Raw genomic sequence first — 23,461 nt, 5'->3', positions numbered from 1 at the left:
TGCCGACATAGTTCAGCCTGGATTTACAGGACTTCACTACCCCTGATGTGGTTTGAGGGCTGTCTAAGGCCATAAGCGCAGCCTGGCTGTCACTGCAGACACATATAGATCTGCCTCTCCATCGTTTTTCCACAACAAAGTTCATCGCTTCTTGAACTGCATACACCTCCGCTTGAAACACAGATGCATGCATTCCAAGAGCAAAGTGCAGTTTTGGCCCGCTGGATTCCACGTAGACCCCAGAGCCGGAGCCATGCTCGGTCCTGGAGCCATCCGTAAAAATGCGAAAACAGTGTTTGCCGGGCTCAATTTCTGAGTCTCCCCACAACTGAGCCTCTGGTAGCACTACACTGTATCTCTTTTCATGTACGACTCTTGATGGCATGGAGTCATGGGGCATGGAGAGAATCGTTGGATCGATGTCCATGCCTTCTCTGTGTTCCAATGCCGGACAAGGGCCGTACCAGTTCCCACTGTGTTTCAGTCTGCAGATGGCCTTCAAGGCCTCTCCTCGGATGAAAGCATCAAGTGGTGGTAAACCAATCAGGGCATCTAGTGCCGGGCCTGAAGTAGTCGGAAAAGCTCCGGTACAACAAATGGCCACAGTGCGTTGTAGTCTCGATAAGGTCCTCCTGACTCCCACTAGGGAGAGTCTGCTCATCCAGACCACTGATGCATAGGTGATAATGGGTCTTATCATAGCCGTGAAGCACTCCTTAATCTCCCACCACTTCATATAACAATCCAATAGGAAGCAGCTACGCAAGCACTCATGCTACACATGAAAGAAAATTTCAAAGTACGCAACCTCACCGGTCACCTAAGTATCCTAAACAAAGTCAAAAACACCATAAGCATGGCTCAAGTTTCAGACCACATTGGCTCAACCCTCTGTTTCACAAAAGGATACACAGTTACCTTTCCTGAGAGGATCGAATGGAAAACAAACCCGAAATGGATGAATGATGATTCACAAAAATTTGCACTGATGGATCAAAAACACCTTATGGTGCAGGAGCAGGAGTAGTGGGGCCCAGAATCCACAAATCTTACACTCTCACCAGGGACACCACTATCTTCCAAGCGGAATTATACGCAATAATGGAAGCAGCAAACATCATGCAACGTAGAAACCACAAGAGAGTAAAGATCAAAATACTCTCGGACAGCCAATCAGTTCTAAAAGCTTTAGATAGCTATACCTACAACTCAAAAACCCTCTGAGAATGCCACAAGGCACTCAATAACCTGGCATCCAAAAACAATGTCTCATTAATTTGGGTACCAGGACATGAGGGATATGACGGCAACGAAAAGGCAGACTTTCAAGCCAAAAAAGGGGCAAATGAAAACTTCATCGGACCTAGTCCTATGTTCGGATTCAACAAAAACAACCTGAAACAAAAAGTAAAATACTGGGCCAAAACTCTATTAAATCAGCATTGGAACAACGTAGAGGGTCTTAAACACTCCAAAAAGTTCCTAAGTTTCAACGCTAAAAGAGCTAACATGGCCCTCACGTTAAACAAAAAGAGCATTCGCACTCTCACAGGCGCCCTCACGGGTCACTTCACCTGCAACAAACACCTACATAAATTAGGCATAACTAACACCAGCACCTGCAGCTTTTGCTGCGAAGATGAGGAATCTATAGAACATCTCATCATCGAATGTCCGGGGTTGACGCATAGAAGGAAAAGGTTTTTAAACAAGTTCATGCTTACAGATGAAGACCTACAATCACTCCCTCAGAAGGAGCTGGTACAATTCATAAGCATACTTAACAGTCAATAGACAGCATAGGGTGCACAATAGATCAATATGGTCACAGTGCTAAAGGGCCATACCTTAACCCTTTATAACCATTAAGCATCATATTTCGCATTTACCTTGACGCTAGGCTCGATGAAAGCAATTGGAGAGCGCCCATCTGCGGTTACAGCGGCCCAAACCATTACCTGTGCTGCCTCCTGGTGGCCAATCGATGACTCAAATTCTCGTATGAACAGTCGTTCAAAAAACCCTATCGTTTTGGTAGTTTACGAATTGCTCAATTTGAACAATTTTCTCGTCAGAAAACACTGTCAAGCGAAGCAACTCCGTCGCTCTCTCAAGTCTAACTTGTTGCTGCATGAGATCATGCGCCTTTGTGGTTGTTGCTATATGAGATCATGCGCCTTTTAGATCTTGTAAGACTTGACTTGCAGATCATTTTTCAGTATGCGGCGGATACTACGGTCAGATATTTTCAGTTCTTTTGCCATTTGATTGGCACTTCGTTGGGGATTCCGCCCAAGTCGCCACTTCACTTTTTGAACCATTTCACGTAACGCTGCAGTCCTTTGATGACCACCTCCATGACGTTTCGCGATGCTCCCAGTATCGTTGTAACTCTGAACTGTAATACTCTGGACTGTCATTTAGTCAACTAACAAACAGCTTATGCACGGGCATCAGCTGCGCGAGCGCTCTGAAGTTGGTTACACTTCGAGTGCCAGACCCTCTATAACCCCAATTCCTACTCTCAACTTCATGTGGTACATCTTGGTAACCTGAACAATTATAGCTGAGGACGAAGTATCCATTTATTGAGCATACCCGTGGAAATAAAACAATAATTCCGCATTCCCACAACGTTACCGGAATGACCCAGATTTTTATCCAGCCAAGGACTTGTCACTTCAGTGCCATTCCCGTCCATGTATGGGGAATTAGTATGCTGCTACAACAGCAACGCGGTATCCTATCCACGTGGGAGGTATTTTTTTTTTTTCCTTGTTCACTCTTCTCGGGAGCATAAGGCCTCGACAAGACTCGACGTAGACTTTTATTTAAACAAAAAACAATAATCATATCAATAAGTTAATCAATTATAAATTCGTCGTTGCTCTTCCCACCTCTCGACCAATTTGTTGATGCCGTTCCGCAAAAATCGCCTGGTCTGGTATCAAAGAAGCTTCACAGCTTCATTTTAAGGCCCTCTTTGTTATCGAAGGTAACACCCTTCATATGGTTTGGCAGGGAGCAGAAAATATAGTAATCGGTGTGTGCAAGGTACGAAGAATACGGTGTATGCTCCAGGACCTCCCATTCGAGCTTTTGGCGTGTGGCTTTGACGACTTGTGCAACATGGGGCCTGGCCTTGTCGTGAAGGAGTATGACTTGACCAGGTTGATCGGGTCTTTGGTCAATGTAGAGCTGCTTGTTGACCGTGGCATTCTTTTCGCGCATTTCCCAGTGCGGAATGCCCTCCCAACCCCAACCAAACACGATCTTCATGATCTTCTTTGGACGAAAATCTGACTGTACTCCCGGCTTTGGCGTATCTTCTGGAGCCACCCACTCCTTTATTTGATGTATAGGCACCATTTCTCATCTCCCGTGACGATTCGGTACAAAAATCACTGTTTATGAGAAGCAATTTGAAGGCGACTTTCTTTGTTTTTTTTTTTTTGTTGAGCTCGTGAGGCACCCGGCTCCCAATTTTTCGGTAAATCCCACTAAATGAAGGTGATTGAGAATCGTTTTATGATCGCAGTTCATTTTTTCAGTCACGGTTTGGCGACCGTTCTCCTTCCAAAGTGATTTAAGACATTCTTCATCGAATTCAGAAGATCTTCCGCTGCGGGGCGTGTCATCGACGTCAAAGTCGTCATTTTGCAACTTAACAAACCCTGTTTCATGTTCATGTTCAAGTCGCATATGTCCCGGGCTTATTCGGCAGCTTTTTGACCTCGATGAAAAGCCAAGGGGAGCAGGTGTAGAAAATGTTGATTTTTGCCTCCTGGGTACTCCATTTCGCAGCCTCAAAACTAAAAAAAAATTAAAGAGCTCAGTAATACAATTAAAATAGTTTTGTAGAGCAGAAAGATTTCTATCGAATGAATGCTTACCCTTTGCCAAACGGCAAACAAATCGTTGTAAAATGAAAGAAAACATAGAAACATGGTCGGTCATCTTACTCGTGCGGCTCACCAGATCTCCCTTAGGCTTGCAACTTATGCATGTAGTCCACGTTTTTCGAGCATAAAATATCACAAAATTCTAATTTTATATATAATTTGGCGGAAATTCTCCTCCTATTTGTGGTGTGCGCCTTGATGTTGTTCCAAAGAATCTCACAATTTTTCCCGCCACACAGTTTTTCCCGCCTAAAAATTTGTTTGCATTACTGTCGAGGGACGATTGCTATTGGAAAAAACATTTTCCATCATTTTGGTGTTTCGTGCCCACACAAGTTTCGAGCCCGAATGGTAGTCACGCACCAATCCACTCGGCTACAGCAGCCGCATTGTTTAATTAGGTTAGGTTAGGTTAGGTTAGTATGGTTGCCCCGGGAGTGGGCACACTTGGACGAAGAGAAATTCGTCCTTTGTGATACCATTGTTAAGGAAGTGAGGAGAGGGGAAGGACCGATGAGGTGCAGGGAGAGGGCGGGGAGAGGTGGTGATGGGAAGGTTAGGAGCGTGCGGATTATGAACGATGACTATGTTTGCGTCAACCGCTTAATGCTGCTGATGAAACTCATCAGATTTTTAATGTCAGCGCCAGCTATCTCAGCAGGCGTGGCAAAGAAGTAAGACCCAAGATGCCTGAATCTTAGCCCCGCCAGGGCAGGGCAGCTAAGGAGAAGGTGCTGAGATGATTCCACCTCATCCTCCATACATCCAGCACAGAAAGGACTCGAGATGATTCCAAGTCTCACAGCATGCATTCCTCGCGCATTGTGTCCTGTGAGAGAACCCACTAGATTGGAGAGCTGATATTTTGTCAGCCTCAGAAGCTCACCCGAGCGCCTTCGGTCCACACGTGGCCAGAAGGATTTCGCAACTTTGCACGTTTGTGCATTTTCCCAGCGCTCGCTGAGTTTGCGCGATGCCCATCTTTCCAGGAGCAGACCGCAGGTAGTCAGGGGGATTCCAATTTTCTCCCTCCGCGGGGAAATCACCTCACATGTCCCTTGTCTAGCCAGCTCATCCGCCTCACAGTTTCCCGCAATGTCGCTGTGACCGGGAACCCAGATGAGGCTGATGTCAAAGAATTCGGACGCAGTCGAAAGTGAGGTCAAGCATTCCTTGACCAATTCCGAATGCACCGTCATAGACCCGAGGGCCCTTATTGCCGCTTGGCTATCGGAGTAAATATTTACCTTCTTGACTGTTAGTACACATTTGAGCAGCCAATCAGCTGCCTCCTTGATTGCGGCTACCTCTGCCTGGAACACACTGCAGTGGTCCGGTAGCCTGAATTTAAGTCTGATGGGGAGCCCTTCGCAAAAGACTCCTCCGCCAACCTTTCCTTCCAACTTCGATCCATCCGTGAACAAGTTCACCAGGCCCTGCCCCCAAGTGTAGCCCCCCGTCCACTCTTCCCTTGACGGGATGTGAGTGGTGAATGTTCCGGTTGTTTAATTAAATTCAATAAATTATTTCAAAAGAATGGGAAAAAATTAAATCAATCTATGGATGATGTAAAGAATTGCATGATTAACTTCCTCCACCCAATTCGGAATTGCACGGCGCCGCCATCCAGTGTTTGAAGGCAAAACAATGAATTCTTAAAGTAAACAGAACTAATCCATAAATAATTAGCTTTTACCACTCTTTGTTCGTTGAATTTGGCATTTCTCATAATTACATCGCTGCTTTTAGTAGGGTTGCCTCCACAAATGTGTTAAATATCAAAGTTTTCCATTCTTAATAATAAAAAAAACCTTCTTTGTGCATATAATATATATATTTTTTTTTTTTTGCGATGGCTCAACGCTTTGGGCGTATTTTTAAAATTAATGACGCCTTTTGCCTTTGAATTACAAGCCATGACTGAGTTCGCTAATTTCTGATAAATTATATTCATAAAAACTGGCATCGCTTACGATCTAAGCGCATCTACAAACATTTCGGCGACCTCAGCCACTTAATGGGTAGCCAAGGCAAGCAGAGCGATCATTTTGATAATTTACGTACTAATTAATTTCAGCAGGACATGACCAATAATGCCAGATCGGCGTATTACTAGCAGCTAGCCCGGCTAGCGCTTAGGGCAGGTACACGTATACGCACACACACACTCATACACACATTGCACCCTAACCCCTTTGTTTCACTGAACTTAATAAATATTTACGTTACTTGTGCAGTTTGCTTGTTGTTGTTGTTGTTGTTATTTGTGCCAAATATGATAACAACTGAGAATGTAATTTCTTTTTGCTGGCTTGCAAATTTGGCTGTAATTGTTGCTATTGTTTTTCTGCAAGAAACGATTATGCTAATTGACAGGCTGAGCAAGGCCATCACTCGTGCAAGCACGACACGAAAATTCGCCATATGAACGGAGGTGGTAGGGAGAGTAGGGTGCGGTCGATGAAAATGTAACGTGCAAGAGTTGGATACGTTTTTTTTAAATACATTTGGACGCGTGTTGACCTAAAAAGGCACCAGAAATTACTACTAAAAGTGTGGCAGTAGCAGCAGAGAAGAGGAATAAAATCATCGGTTTGAAAATGAAGTAGACACGATTACACATCATGCAACATGCAGCATATCTTAGCAGGAAAAAATAAATTGTTTTAAGTTTCAGCTGGTATCTGCAATTAAAAATGTAAATATTTGGATGCAAAATTAGTTCATAACAATTTAAAGTGGAAGGAAGTTTCAATAGCTGAATTCAATTGAAGTGGCGCCAAACGTTTGAAGCAGGATGGGGCATAACAGAGTTTTACATTTCAGAGATTCACTGAAGGCATGGCTAATATAGCTAAAATAAAAAATTGTTACAAACAATTTGAAGAAGGTAATAAAGAAGCTTGCCCTGGACGACCAACAAAAGATTGTGTGCGTGAAAAAAATTTCATTTAGTGCCAAAACTCTCAATGCACCAGCTCACTGGTTCTTCGAGCGCGTTTCGCTAAAAAATCGATAAATACCGTTCTATCGGGTGTATTTTTAGCTGCATGAGAATTATCGATATAGATAACTCTGGTTTGGTAGCTGAGAATGGCAAACGGTGTTAACAATTCTGTGCAGTAAGGTTTGGCAAGTCATCAGGAATCGTTAAACGTCAGAACAACGCTTCCAAATTGTGAAAATTTTCTTTAGCGGCATCATCGATTCTTATTCCCTTCGAAATGAGGAAGGAGCTGTGAATAGCGAGCGCATCGAGCCATGTTGACTGAATTTTTGTTTCCAAAGATTAATCAGCTAAACATCGACGACATTTGGAGCTCGGCCAAACCCCTAACAAAAATGGGCACGCCAATTATAGCATTTATTTATTCTTTACTTGTTCATTGAGTCCTTGAAAATGTTCGGTTCATTCTCTTGACACTGTGTGACATCTGCTTGTAAAGGATAGAGTCGGTAGAACAAAAAATCAGACAAATGAATGATGAAGTAAAAATTATTAAGGATTCCTTTTTGTTATATCATCACCATTAGTCCATTAATGGATCTTTAAATCATGGATGTTAAAAAGAGATTTAGTAACCAGGAATTTCAGCACTTTTGTTCTACATGAAGTATTCACGTCGCTTATCGCAAAAACCGTTCTATGCTCTGAGAGTTCTCAATCTTATGCGATCTTATAAAACACTTGCTCATCGATAATGGCAAACAAGACTGAGGTAGCTCTAGAAGTATTTGAGAAGACTTTTTCCGTAAAGCAATTGTCTCGGCCATTTTGGTAAGAAGAAACCATCTCTGGAGCTATAAAAAGGCAGTTTATACTTTCTGGCAAGTACACACTATTCATCTCAATAATCTGCGTATTTATTGACAATGAACTGTTGAAAAATGTTTTCACTTCAGCACCAAAGAGCAGAGAAGCAAAGTAATGTTGTTGGTTTCCACCCATTCTGTCCATAGTTGTAGATATGGTTTCATACACAGAAGAAGGAACATTATTTATAGTAAAATTATTAATAATAAAATTTTCTCTGATATCAAAATTTACCTTTTTTCAGGCATAAAAACTCTTTTTAAGTAAAGGGTTTCCCAATAACAGGTGTTATTTTGAATAGCCCGCTATTTCGGTAGATGTTTGAACTTTTGAAGTTGTCATTTTGTGATATTTGACAAGTAGAAACTACGCCATTTATAAAAATGGAACGATACACGCTTTAACGACGCATTGAAATTATTAAAATTTTCTATAAAAATGGTAAAAATTTGGCAGAGACGGTTCGTAAAACTCGAACATTTTTGGGTCATTGTGAAGCACCTTGTCGGACCGCAATACAGAAATTGGTGAAACAAACCCCGTCACTCAAGAACAGCTGAAAATATTGTTGTTGTAGCCGGAAGTGTTGAAGAAACCCCAGGTTTGTCCAATCTTCGTCGTTCTTTGGAATTAGGTATTCCACCAACGTCATTGCCCCGTATTTTGCATAAAGATTTGGGTCTTAAGGCTTATAAAGTCCAGTTAATACTAGAACAACGTCGTGTCTTTGCTGATTGGGTCGTTGAAATGCATAAAAATGATTCGGAGTTCCATCGAAAGATCATCTTGAGTGATGAGGCCCATTTCCACCTCAATGGCTTCGTCAACAAGCACAATTGTCGGATCTGGGGTTCGGAAAATCCAAGAGTTATTTTTGAAAAGCCTCTCTATCCTCCAAGTGTGACTGTTTGGTGCGGTTTATAGTCCGGCGGAGTCATTAGACCTTACTTTTTCGAAAATGAAGCTGGAACAACAGTTACGGTGAATGGATTGCGCTATCGAGAATTGGATGGTATTGATCTGGACAACGTTTATTTTCAACAAGACGGCGCTACGTGCACACAAGCAACGAAGCCACTGACCTTTTACCAAAATAACACCTCTTATTGAAAAACCCTTTATTTTACCACGATCCAAATGGGGACTTAACAGTACCGGCGAGACTTCTGATTACCAGTAAACAATTTTTGAACACCAAATCTTTGCTTTCATTCCATGTTAATGGTTCAGTTACTGAACGATAAATTTTGTTCCGTTTTCATATTCTAAGTTCGTTGTTACTTGATAAATTTCATTACCTACGAAATGGGAGGTAACAAACAATCAGCTGTTTAGTGGTAAAACTGATTTATTATAGTAATTTGAGCTAAGGTTAAGCAACCACGTGCACCTGGTCTTGCTGGTTGTAAAAGAAAGTGGAAGAGCATCGAAATCCGGAAGCTGCAGTTGACGTTTGAGTGCCATCTGGCATTAAAGGTGCAGAGCCGTTGCACTCACAATTCATCAGTGGTGATGCTTAAAGTAAAGCCGCCAGAGTGCGGATTCGTTCTGCTCTTATTTTACGCGCACGTGTGCACAGTTGCTTCGTTCAGTTGCTCAGAGACTAAAATTAAAAAACAAAGATAGGTATATTTTATCTCATTTATCTTTTTAGGAATATGGATTAAACACATGATTCAATTATTAAAGGTTTGCTCACTAGTGACATTCGATTTTTGACACTGCCTTACAAAAGGTTGTACAATATTTAAGAAGGTGAATAAAGTGGAACAAATTAAATCCTTTTTGGCAAAAATGGTAGGAAAAAAGTATTTTCTTACTTAAATGGAAGCAAACTGCGAGCGGTTTAAAAAATTAATTTTAAATAATATTTGAATGTAAATAATGGTACAAATAGAAGTTATTAGCGGAAATTGCCAAGTCTAATATTAAAACAAGAAATTATTTCACTTAATCCAAGATTTTATTTTGTGAATTAATTATAATATTAAATTTAAAATTGCTCGCGAAGTTGCGAAACTTCGCCAATATGAAACTATATTATTAAAAATAAATAAATAATTGGCACATACAATTCTGTTAGTTGTTTTGCCGAAATCCTCCTCCTATTTGTGGCGTGTGTCTTGATGTTGTTCCACAAATGGCAGGACCTACAGTTTTAAGCCGACTCCGAACGGCAGATATTTTCATGAGGAGCTTTTTCATACTGGTGCTCTGCTTTGCTAAGCCTCCTCTCGACACTTCATCCATCCATGGTAAGGTGGGTTCATTGGAAACAAGTTCCGTCAATCCCAACTTTTTTATAATGAGGTATGCAATGTTATGGGTCGCGTCGGGATTATCCAATAATTCTCCCTGCGGTAACTCTTTGGGAAATGCGAGCTCTTTGCATCACAAGAAAAAAGCTTTGTAAATTCTCCACTCATCGATCTTGGATTACGTCTAATACTCTATCATGTTCTGACTTAAGCGGTATGTATTCCATGTCATACTGCCATAGTCCTGCACATACCGATGCAAACTCTTGAGCGGGTTGTTGCTCGTAAGCACACCATTCTGAAAATTAAATGTCTTTCTAAAAATTTTACTTACCTTCCACTTTTACTCAAAATTTCTAGAGCTAGCAGCCCAGTGTCTTGCCAAGGAAGCCGATTTATCAAGAGAGAACGGGAAAGATGCTTACTGAGCTAACCTTTTATCATTGAATCATGGACTAAACATAATATCTTTAGTCTTTCCACTTTGTTGTGGTTATGGTCCGTCCATTGAGTTTAGGCTATGAACAACTTCATACCCCAACCTTCTCTGTGCTTCTGGGTCCTTTGGGTTTTTTTGTTCATTTACAATTTGTGGATTCCCATAGGCAAATCGCGCGTATTTTCTGAAAAGAGAGTATTAAATTGGTTTAAATTTATGACAAAATAAACAAAACTTACTTCTGTTCCGCTGTCTCATCCATTTCGCTCTCTTGCGTTTTGCTTTTTGAAATTATTGAATTGTCAAATTATGCAGTGCCGCCACTGGTGTATAAACTATTTTAACCATTGTCCTAGAATAAATTTCAGCTGTTAAAAATAATTAAAATATATATATATATATACAGTGAAACCTCCCACAAGCGGACACTCACGGTTCCACGATTTTCGTCCGCTTATGGGGGTTGAAAAAGAACTCTAGGTTAAAATTACTATCCCACCTCTTTAAATCATTTTTTTATGTTCTTTTATGGTACGTTCAGTTTTTTTCATATTTATTGAAAAATATATATGTATGTATGTATGTGCATTTTTATATTGGGAACAATGAGTATATTTACACATTTGAATATACATATTTGATTGAACATATTTATATTTTAGGCTTCAAAAATTCATATACCGTAGTCTGTCGTAGATTTTCCTGTTTATATTTCAGAAAAAGGTTTTCAAGATGGCATTCTAAAGTCTAGGCGTATTGGAATCCAGTAATATCGTCTCTTAGAAATTGTTTAATGCGACGCAGTTGTTCTAATGCTTCAGGATATAACTTGATCTGACATTCATCCTGGACACATACATGATTTGAGTCTTCGCTTTCTCCGTCAGATAATTCCTCAGTATTAATTTCGTCAATCACAACGTCAATGTTATTGTCTTCTGTATTGACAACTTCGTCGATTAACAAAAACTCTTCTGTATACTGACCTTGCTGATTTTCATTTAAAATCTTTATCAAAGCTGCTAGTGTCGATATGGGAATATCATCCTCTGCCTTGAAACCCGGCTTTCGAAAAACAATTCTTAATTGTTTCTGCCGTTACGTTGTCCCATGAAGATTTAATAAAAAAAACAGCCTCCAAAATGTCAAAAGTTTTTCATAGTCTGTCCATTGGAATGTCTCCTAATTTTGTCAAAATATGTTTGATTATATGGCATCTGTAATGACACTTAAAATCGAGGGGCTGACAAACGGATGTTGTATTAGCAGGTAAAAAGATCAACTTTATGTTATCTAGTTTAATATCTCGAGGGTGAGTTGTAGCATTGTCCAAAAATAATAAAATTTTTCTCTTCTGGCAGCCCATTTTTTTTATCAAGCATTTCTAGCCACTCACACATAATTTCACGAGACATCCAAGCTTTCCGGTTTGACTTCCATTCCACTGCACAGTGGCAGATTTGAAGAAAATAGCGGCATAAACTCAAAAAAAAAATTTTAGCATTGCTATTAAATTAATATTATTTTCACTAAATAAGTGTTTTATCTATTTGAAAATAAAAAAATTTTAATTATTCATGCAGCCCCGGCCTTCTGGCAGCCCTGCAAAAGCAGCTGTTTGTGGCACGTGGCTTTTGTGTTGATTTTGCTCAAAAGCTTGTTTAACTTTTAATGCTCCATAATTCGCTTAATAAAATAGCTAGAGGTATTGCTAAATATGGAAAACATAGTTCAAGGTATGTTGATCATTAGGTTAATGTCAAAAAATTTGTACTTGTGTGTTTTGTCTTTCGTTTCGTTTGTTATTGTTGGTATTGTTTGTAGAAGAAACCTAACCTCAACGTTCTGTGATTTGTGGACTAAATGTTACCTGCTTCTCGTTGCTACTTGCAAGTAAGAATGCAATTATTTTCCGTTAAATGTTCTTAAGATGACGCCAATAATTTTGCTTGCGCTTTTTTGCGCTTTTTTTAAATATTTGCTGATATTGCAGACAAGGTAGAGTTCAGTCACAAGGAGTTGCTTCAAATTTGGATTGATAATGGGAGCACAAGTAAAGCGCTTTCTGAGTGGGTGTTTGAAAAGATTAATGAAAATCTTAAGGCAGCTAATAAACTTGAAATAAACAAAAAAATGTCGAACTTTGTCGCTTATATATGCAAGTACATGCCAAAATGCCAAAGAAAAATAGAAAAATTCAAAGAGAAACACCAACAGTTCCTTGATTCAAAAATGACAATACATATTGAAAGAGCTGCTGTGAAAGAGTGTTCCGTTGGTCGTCCACGGCTGACTTACGATGAAGGCAGTAGTCGTTTAAAACGAAAGATAGCTTCAGATATCGCGACTAGTCAAGGGCACAATACAGCAATGCTTTTTCATGCAGCTACCATATGTGCCAAAAAATCAAAATGTAATGAATGTACTAACTGTATTGATTGTTCTTTAAAAGAAAATATTATTATTAAGCGATTGCAATCAAAAACAAGTTCAGATGACTGCAGATGAAGCATTAGCATTTTTACTTGAACATTCTTTCTCCAAAAAGCAGTATAACGCAATTCGAGCCATAAACCAGAAGCATGGTTGCGACATATTCCCATGCTACGACAACGTTTTTAAAGCTAAATCTGAATGTAGACCCGTCGGAATACAAGCAACAGAAACTTCAGCACAAGTTTCGTTACAAAATATGCTGAACCATACTGCAAAAAGAATAATTATTTTTCAAAAAGAAGTTTTTGCTCAATTTGAAAGCATAACCGATGTGAAGTTAATCGTCACCTATGGCTTTGATGGATCGACTGGACACAGTTTATACAAGCAACAATTTGAAGAAAAGGTGCAGGACACGCTTGACCAATCTCTATTTGTCACATCAATAATCCCTATAAAGTTATTAGATTCTTTGGGGAGAGTTCTATGGATGAATTCTAAAACTCAATCAGTGCGATTTTGTAGACCACTGAAAATCGAATTCATTAAGGAGAGCAAAGAACATATTTTAGCAGAAAACAATAGATTAAAGGACGAAATTGAAAACTTGAAACCGTACTTATTCAATAATTGGTCTGGGAGAACTGTCTCTGTTTCGTTTGATCTAAATATGACACTTATCGATGGAAAAGTTTTAAATGCTTTAACAGGAACGAACTCGACCCAATCATGTCCAATATGTGGTGCTACTCCTAAAACCATTTTGATGACCACGGATACAAATGCTGAAGTATTTAAGCCAAAACCTTTTGCTCTGCAATATGGTGTAAGCCCATTACACGCATGGATAAGGTTTCTTGAATTTGCTCTGCATATTTCGTATCGGATAGGAATAAATAAGTGGCAAATCAGAGATCCAAATGATAAGGCTTTTATGGCATCTCGAAAAAAAAAAATTCAAGAAAAGCTATGGAAACAAATGGGACTACACGTAGATAGACCAAAACAAAACGGAAGCGGCAATACAAATGATGGGAATACTGCTAGAAGGGCTTTTTCAAATGTTCACTTATTCTCATCTATTTTGAACTTTGATGAGGATATTCTTGAATGCTTTGGGATACTTTTGATTGCAATCTCCTGTGAATATGAAATATGTCCACAAAAGTTCCAGAATTTCTGTACGAAAGCTTCGGACTTATACATGGCAAAATATCCTTGGTATCCAATGTCGCCGACGGTTCACAAAATATTGGTTCATGGATCCCAAATTATTGCTGCTTCTTCAGTTCCAGTTGGATGCTTAGGAGAAAATGCTTCGGAGAGCCGAAACAGGTTTTACAAACGGGATAGACTGTCGCATTCTCGAAAAAACAGTCGCATTAATAATTTAGTAGATGTGTTTCACCGAGCAATTGATTCATAAGATCCCCTACTTTCAAGTAAATATTTTTTGGATAAATACAACAACCACAATTATAAAAAATTGCCGTCAAAAGTACTCGAACTTCTCGCTAAACCCAATGTGAAAACTGACGACGAAAATCTCGCCTTAGTAGATATCGAATATGAATCAGATTCAGATTCGGATTATAAACCCTTAGATGCATATTCATATGAGCTCGAAGCAGAAGAATATTAAATAAAAGCGATATTTTAAGTAAAAAATTAAATTTTTTTTATATGAGTTATATGGGCGGTATGAGTGGGCGTGGCCTGATACGTTTGCAACTTTTTCCAATTTTTCTATATACAAATACAATCACGTGTACCAAATTTCAAGTACTTACGGACAGTATTTTAATTTATGCCGCTATTTTCTTCAAATCTGCCACTGTGCACTGGCAAACTTCCTATATTTCCTCTTTTAAAGGCGCGTGGGCATGCTGCTTTTCCGATAACCAATGGCTTTTCTTTATCTCCAACCATATTGGCACACAATCCTCGAAATTAACCTCGGAAGATTCCCCACATATTCTTTTGAAAGTCACATTATGACGCCTACGCCATTTCTCCAACCATCCATTTGACGGAGAAAAATTTGAATGCCTAATCGGCCAGCAATTTCTTTTGCTTTTTCCTTTATAATAATACCCGATATTGGTATATTTTGGCTTCTGGCCTTAACGAACCATTCGAAACTCAAATGGTCAATTTTTGAGCCATCCGCGTTTAAGAACTTTTTCTTTTTGTTGACGTTATCACCGCCCATCATATATCGCGTCCGCTTATGAGAGGTTTTTATTGTTTTCTTTACACATTTGTTCAGTGATATATTTTGCTTGTCCGTTACCGAGAGGTCCGCGTCCGCTTTCGAGAGGTGATTAGAACAAAAAAAATGAGAAAAAGTGTCCGCGTCCGGTTATTAGAGTGTCCGGTTATTAGAGTGGAATTCGTTCTAAAAACACAACATAAAGCTTGGTTCCTCAGTTTTTATCCGGTTATGGGGAGTGTCCGCTTATTGGAGGTGTCCGCAAGGGGAGGTTTCACTGTATATAATAAAAAACTAAATTTTCTTTAGCCGTAAGAGTGAGAAAGGTATGTAAGAAGTGGATTTTATTAGATTTAAAAATAAAATTTTCGCAAAATTCCCACGTTTGTTAAATCACATTTTATATCTGTAAATGAAAAAAGCAAAAAAGCAAAGAAATTTTTACAAGAATATTCCTGCTCTTACATACTTGTTTTGCGCAAACACTTGCCAAGCAAAAGATATACGCAAAACAAACAGCAACAGCAATATTTGCACACACAATCAAAGAAACAATATTCAAGAGCAATAGTTAAGCCAGTCAACAACTCTTTACCGAAGAAACAGCAGCAGCAGCCGCAACACAACAACAGGAACGGTGAGTGCATTTCACACTACGAGTAGCAGTCACACGAAGATGATATCAGCCTATTTGTGGGCTACGCGAATATGTGTTTTAATTTGAACTGACATGCGGCTCGCGAATTCACCAAATATGTATACAAAGTCACAGCGAAGGGTCCGAAAGCTAAATATCACCAATAAAAGAACGAATAAAAAATAAACAAAAATAACACCAACAAGGCAAAAGCTGCAGAGAATAAAACCTACACTCAACTCAAATGTATGATTATCCTGACGCTGGTGTGTTGCCAGAGCAGACAGTTTGTCTATAAAAATTAAAAACTAAATTCTCGAAAAATGACCGAATGGTGACAATGAAGGGCACCTACACTCATATGAGAGAAAATATTTTATGTAAAAAATGCTTATTTAGAAACCTCGCGTTCAACTTCCAGCGTACTCAAAGCAAGCTGCTTCTCGAATTTTCCGACGTTGTATGCGTGCTTCCTCCTCAGCGCCTTATCCCGTGTGGAAAGAGAACTTGAGTCAGTTTTGCTCAGCTTCTCCAGAGACTTAACTAAGCTTTTGTAACCCGATTTCATCTTTTGTTGCCGGGTTTTGTCCACCACAGACCTCTGTGTTGGAGTATCATCCGATTTGGTTTTTGGATCAGCGGGAGGCTTTGCAGCCTGGTTCTTGGACACTGCGGATACCCAAGAGATATCCTGATGATAAACGGTTCACTAGACAGGGCTATTTCACTGGGACGGTAGTCCTTGGTCGGGAAAAACCCGAGTCATTCCGGTAACGTGGAACCGGCTGCCATGGGAATGCACACCACCGGCTGCCGTAGTGTAGGCCGCGTTGCCGTCCACTGTTAGATCTGATAGACTGCTTTCATATTGCAGCTCTCTTCTGGTTAACTCCTGTAAGGAGGAACTCAAACATCTCGAACGTGCAGGAAATATTTCCCTTACCTGGGTTCCTAGGCACAGGAATATAGAGGGAAATTAAATTGCCAGGAAGAGGTCGATACAACCGGTATCCGTAGTCTCTTTCTCAGACATCGGTGTCCCCTTGACCATTGTTAAAGGGAAATAGCACAATTTCTTTCTAAAAACGCGCAATACAAATGGAGGTCTGTCTCATCGTGTGCTATTTCAAAAAAACTATGGCCTCAATACGATAGAAACAGAACGCTTAAGGTGATGGGAATCCCCCGCCATTCAATTTCCAAACTCATTGCGGTATTGATGATCGGTACTCATGCGGAGGAGCTTGGAATTCCGTACAACCCCTATTGCAGAAGCTGTGGGGATCCTGCAGAGAAAGAGAGTGTTGAGCACTTTCCCTGCAAATTTACGGCTCTAGCGGCTAGGCGCTTGAGGTTCCTTAGCGTACCCTTTGGGGATGGCTTGAAGAAATTCTCCAGCCTAGATCCCTTTCCTCTCGTCCACTGCATCAACAACACCGGATGGCTGTTTCTCTTCCCTAAATTTTTTCGCAGGTAGTGGTAGTGGTCCACATTATGATAGCAAAACGGCACGTAAGTGCTACTTGAAGGGCATCTGTGGTAGTCCTCCCATCTAACGAAGAGCACGTTTGACGGTCGAGCGTTAGAACCGACAGACCTTAGGTGGTAATCTACAAGAGGTCTAATAAGGAGTTAGTAAATTCAGCTCAGTGGTGGCAGAATATAGATAAATTATAGTCATCAAATTAAAAAAAAAATCTATTTATTTCGACTGACCGCACGGCACTTCATTCGATTGCATGTCCATTTTGCCGAACGTTCCAATAGTAGGGTGCACGAAGAAATGCAAAAGTTGCATAAAGCCAATTAAATTAAGAAATCTGATGCAGAAACTACAACGACAATTCTTGTTCGTCCTGCTGCAAGTCCGAACTTCCCACTTCTCGTTTACTTATTGCCTGACCACGGACAGATCTATACGAAGCCAAGCAGTGGCAGCATGAATCAACATCAGCAAACTTTCTACGCCTGTGCTGATGTGATGAGTAGCATTCGCTGTACTTTAGTGTAGATGTGTATGTGCACTGCACACTTAAGTGTCGTGGCAATTGGCATTTTTATGCAATAAACATTGAGCCACCTTATTTAACATAAATCGCAGTGCTACCAAAATACGTGGCCAATGCCACAGCTGCCTTCCTGCACTTGAAGCGCGCTGATATGCAACAGGCAACCAAAAACAACAGGCACCCGAATGGCTGGCAAGGCATCATCAGAGTAGTACACATCCAGCATGAATAGTTGCATTAGGAAAATCCCGCAGTAGCGAATGTTGCAAGTGCAGAGCAGCAGTAAGTTGGTAATATTTACGGAAAGTTGGAAATATTTTCATTCAGTAAAACGGATAGTACAGACAAGCAGGCTCCCTAACTGGACGGACGGCAATTCGCTGCCAACAGACGGCCGATGTGCTTCGAGTCAAGTGTGGATGTGCGCGAATGGAGGGCAAACGACCGTAAGCCTTAAGCCGGTATCTGCTGCCGCAGAGCCACTACTGCAACTCTGTGGTAAATCACGACCGAAATGGCAGAAATCGCCAGAGTACGCTAATAAAGTTTGCACCATTTCAAAAGAAAGAGTCCCAATACCAGTCAACAGCATCCAAATGAATCGGAAATCAATTCACACCTTCAATATGCCACTTTTACATACAGCGCGCCCCTGCTGCTGCTCAGGTCCTCGCTTGTTCGGTTAGGCAAATGGTTGGTGGCAGCTCGCGGATGGGTTGCTGAAGAGGTTGCTACTTGGAGCACACGACGCAAACGACTTCGCCTATACAAATAGATGAGCGCGCCTCAAGCCATCAGTGCTGCATCTTCTGTCGAGTAGCATACGCCAGCGCAATGCAGGAATCGAAAACCCAAAACAGTAGCTGCCTTGCTTAATTTTGTTTGTTGTCATTTCGTTAACTACACTTTGCCACAGACGGTGTGAATTGTTGTTGCCTGGTGTGTTGTTTGTTAGTCTGAGCTGGTCGCCAACTTGCTGCTGCCGCTTGTGGTGCTGCAGATTTTCACAAGTGATATCGCGTACACAAAATGTTAATGAGCAATTTGAGATGGTGCGAAGTGATTTCATTATTTAAGTTTTTTCCTTTTTATTTTTTTTGTCATTTTTTTCACCTTTTTTAAACAATATTCACATTCGACTGTGATTTTTTGCATCCATGATTCCCTTAGCTGGCTAAAAAAGCTTCGAACCTTTGCAGTTTAGGTGCGCTGCCTTGTGCCTCTGCTCAGACAATACATATTCGATTGTTGCAAAAGGCCAGACGAGCTCTGAGTTCTGCATTTGGGCGCAACATTGACGCGCTTTTAATGAGAGCGCAAACAATTTTAATTGGAATTCGGTAAATTAATTATTTCCTGCCACAAATGCGAAAACTATTTCGCGTAAAGTGAAGCAAGAAACTTATTACTTAACGTTTTTATTACTGTATTTTTCCGGATACCTCTAGAAGATCAGAAGCTGAGCTTCGTACAAGAGCTTATGGGATATATGAAAAACTAGGTTTTAACGTCAGTTTATGGAATTTTGCTGTGGAAATGATACCCACATTCTTTTACGATGATTTAATAAGTTTACCTACTCTCAGCAAAATACCCGTTCGCTGTGAGGTCAAAAATCCCTTGTGATTTTTAATATATTATCACTTCAGATCTACAAATGGTGACTTAATTACAGTTGTGTGAACCGCTTCATGCTGCTGACGAAGTTTATCAGGTGGATAATATCAGCAGCTGCTATGTTAACATGCATAGCAAAGATGTGAGAGCCTAGATGCACTAATCTTTGCGCGACGAGAGTAGGGGTTAGTAAAGGAGGAGGTGGTCTAAGATGATTTTACCTGCACCTCCATGCAGCTTACGCAAAAAGAACTCGAAGTAAAGACGAGCCTGTGATAAGTATACCTCGCGGTCTTTGTCATGCAAGGATAGACACGAAATTCGAGAGCCGAGGGTTAAATTAAAGAATCCCTTCGACCCACACGTGGCCAGAATAGAACTAAGTAAAATGCGACAGCTTTCCTCTCCAGCCCCTGCATTCTCGCTAACTTTTGAACTGCGCTAATATTATTGTTAATCATCACGGTGAAAAATAAAAGGTAAATTAAATAGTATGTATAAGAACCTTCAGAGATTTCCTTATCGTCATGATAAATGAAGATTGTAGCTGTACCCCTTTCAACCTTCAAATTGCGTGGTACAAGTTATTATTATTATTATAAGGCCATTACGCACTGCGACCAGAGCTGATCTATTGTGAAAGGCCTGTTTTGTAACCCTAGAGTTTTAGGCTTTTTAGAAATTTTAGCACAGTTTTGGGTTTGTTGTTCCAAAGATTGCATGGAGATACTACGCTACCACCAAGGTGGTGAAGTCTTTGTCTGCCCAACGCAGGACATTCACAAAGCACATGTTCTGAGCTTTCTATGTCCATTTCGCAAAAGCGGCAGACATTGGTCTCGGATAGACCAATATTGTTTAGATGGTACCTCAGGCTGCAGTGACCTCTAAGGTATCCGGTTAAAAGACGCAGATCTACTCTGTTTAGTGAGAGAAGTTTGTCAGATATTCCTTTGTTGGGACTTAGGAATAGTTTGGCTTGACGCTGACCGGCACAGTTTAGCCAGTGTGCGGCAAGTTTTCTTTCCTCCCATTTCCTAAGGAATTCATTAATGTGGCCTTTTGTCAGTCCACAGAAAGGCTCTGGACCAGTAAGTTGCATATTTGCTCCTTGTTTTGCAAGGTCGTCAGCCATTTCATTTCCCTCATGTCCTTCATGTCCCGGAATCCAACATAGTGTTACTGTGTTGAGGTTTCCTAACGTGTTTAGGAGGTTTAGGTAATCATTTACCAATTTAGAGGTGATGGTTGTTGATATAAGGGCTTTTAGAGCCGCTTGGCTATCTGAAAGTATGTAGATGTGAGTACCTCTCATTTTCCTTCTAAGGCATTCTCTCACACATATTTCAATGGCATGTATTTCTGCCTGGAATATTGTTGGGTAGGATCCCATCGGAATCGATTTTTTGAATTTGGGCGTATTGATTCCTGCCCCTGTTCTACCATTTTCCAATTTGGACCCATCAGTAAACCAGTGCAGGTACAAGTAGCACTGACACTTCAGCCAACACGAGATGGGTGGATAGTTTGGGATATAAAGTTGCGAAAAGAATTTGTACAAAATGGGACGTCAGGCGCTCAAAAACGCTACTTATTTGATCGAGAAAAAACGTCTCCATATTCGTTGCTTTGATCACAAGCCACTGTCACCTAGATCGACATGCTCAAAGATTGACCGTACCTCTATTTCGACTCGATCATAATGGTACGGGAACGCACTAAATGAGTTGGTTTAGAGACCGACTGCCTACCTACCTACCTACCTACCGTCGTCATCTGACTTTTTTTACGTTACTTTTTTATTTACGTTATTCAAGCTTATTTTCTTTAATAAAATTGATTCTATGTACTAATCGTACTTTAGTGGCCCAAATACCATTCGCCTATTGATTTTGGTGAGCGCCAATCTACTTGCTTATATTTTTTCGGCCCAAAAGTTGGTGAGAGATCAGAACTCCTCCACCTTCACGGAATTTCAGATGATTTTTATAATTCTCATAAAAAAAAAATAAATAATTGGCGCGTACACTTCTGTTAGGTGTTTGGCCGAGCTCCTCCTCCTATTTGTGGTGTGCGTCTTGGTGTTGTTCCACAAATGGAGGGACCTACAGTTTCAAGCCGACTCCGAACGGCAGATATTTTTATGAGGAGCTTTTTCATGGCAGAAATACACTCGGAGGTTTGCCATTGCCTGCCGAGGGGCGACCGCTATTAGAAAAATGTTTTTTTTTTTTTATTAATTTTGCTTTCAGCGAGATTCGAACCAACGACCTCTCAGTGAATTCCGAATGGTGATCACGCACCAACCCATTCGGCTACGGCGGCCGCCCGGCTTATACAATTAGCAATTATACGGAAGGATAGGTTCATGATGTACTAGCCGAATAAAAATTACATTATTTTGAGGAAGGAAATCTTTATTTTGACCTTCACGCGTTCCATTGCTTGTCTGTTTGTATACTCCAACGATCTAGGGTAATTAATTTTGCGTCACCTTGTGTATACAGGATGAACGATATGACGTGTTACCTATTCAAAACACCATAATTTTTTTGTGTGAAATTAGTTTTTATTGATTTCAAAGACAAAAAATGTTCAAAAATTATTACAATTTTAACATACAGTGCCGGTCAATATAATAGCACCAGTTGCAATATTCTGATTCGAAAGATGTAAGAATTTCACGTATTTACTACATTATTTTTTTCGAGTGTAAAAACAGTTACATATTTTATGCTATCTCAGAGTGTGTGCATTTGTTGTCGAATTTCGTAACTGTTAATTAGCTATAAAAGATCTTTTGTCAACACTGGTATATTTATGACTGCTACAGAGCTCAAAAAAACATTCGACGTGCCGGCAAGCGTGGAAACTATTCGCCGCAGACTTCGAGACAACAGCCTCAATGCTTGTAGTCCTCGAAAAGGGCCGCTTCTTTCCTCTAAGCATGTTGATAAACGCATATCTTTTGCTAAAGCACATCAAAATTGGCCAAAAGAAAAATGGAGAAATGTGCTATGGACTGACGATTCCAAAATTGTTCTTTTTGGTGGAAGGGGTTCCAGATGTTTTGTCCGTAGGCCACCTAACAGCGAATAAAAGCCACAATTCACAGCAAAAACTATCAAACATGGAGGTCATAGTATTATGGTATGGGGTTGCTTCTCATTTCAAGGTGTGGGTCCTATATATTGGATCAAAACCGTTATGGCTTCATCGGTTTATGTAAAAATCCTTGATGAAATTATGTTTCCGTATACCTCCTACGAAATGCCAGTAAGACAATAATCCCAAACACACCAGCAAAGTGGTAAAAAAATGGTTCAACGATAACTCTATCAATATAATGGGGTGGTCTGGTTTGGTGGTGGATAGGGTTTGAACCCTATCGAAAATCTGTGAACGGACATAAAGAAGGGTTTATCTACAATAAAACCAACAAGCGTTGAAGGGCTCTGGGCGACTGCGCAGAAAATTTCGAGTTCCATCACAGTTGAAAGATGCCAGCATTTAGTGGATTCCATGGGAAGGCGTTGTGCCGCGGTAATAGCAAACAAAGGGCACGCGCCAAAGTATTGAAACCATACAATTAATTTATCTACAAGATATCTGAGTGAAAATTTTTATTTATTTTAACAAAGACCACCAACTTTTGTTAAAAATGAACTGAAATGCTATTATTTTGACTGTGTAGTTTTTAAGTTTTTTGTTTAAATTAATTAGCGTATTATAAACTGTTAAAAAAACCCAATAAGTTTCTTATAATATTAAACCATTAACATCAAAGAATTTATTATTTTGTTTTAAGTTGAATCGGCCCAACAGTTAAACAGGTGTAAACGGACTCAGTATAAATTTGTGCGTGGTGCTATTATATTGACCGCTGCTGTATATTCACTTAAGCTCGATATGACCACCTTTTGCCTTGACTATAACCCTTAAACTTTCAAAAAATGAGTTGGATGCTGCACGAATGTGATCTTGAAGTATTTTGGCCCATTCTCGTATAATCGCTTTTTCAGCGTATCCATACTGGCATATTTTTTAGTCCTCACCTTGCTCCCCGAAATGGACCAGATGGAATAGTCCATCGGATTTACGTCTGGCGAATTCGAAAGCCATTGTGTGGACGAAATG

The sequence above is a fragment of the Anastrepha obliqua genome, chromosome 1 (assembly GCF_027943255.1).
Source record: "Anastrepha obliqua isolate idAnaObli1 chromosome 1, idAnaObli1_1.0, whole genome shotgun sequence".
Lineage (NCBI taxonomy): Eukaryota > Metazoa > Arthropoda > Insecta > Diptera > Tephritidae > Anastrepha > Anastrepha obliqua.
Note: the sequence above shows the minus strand (reverse complement) of the source record.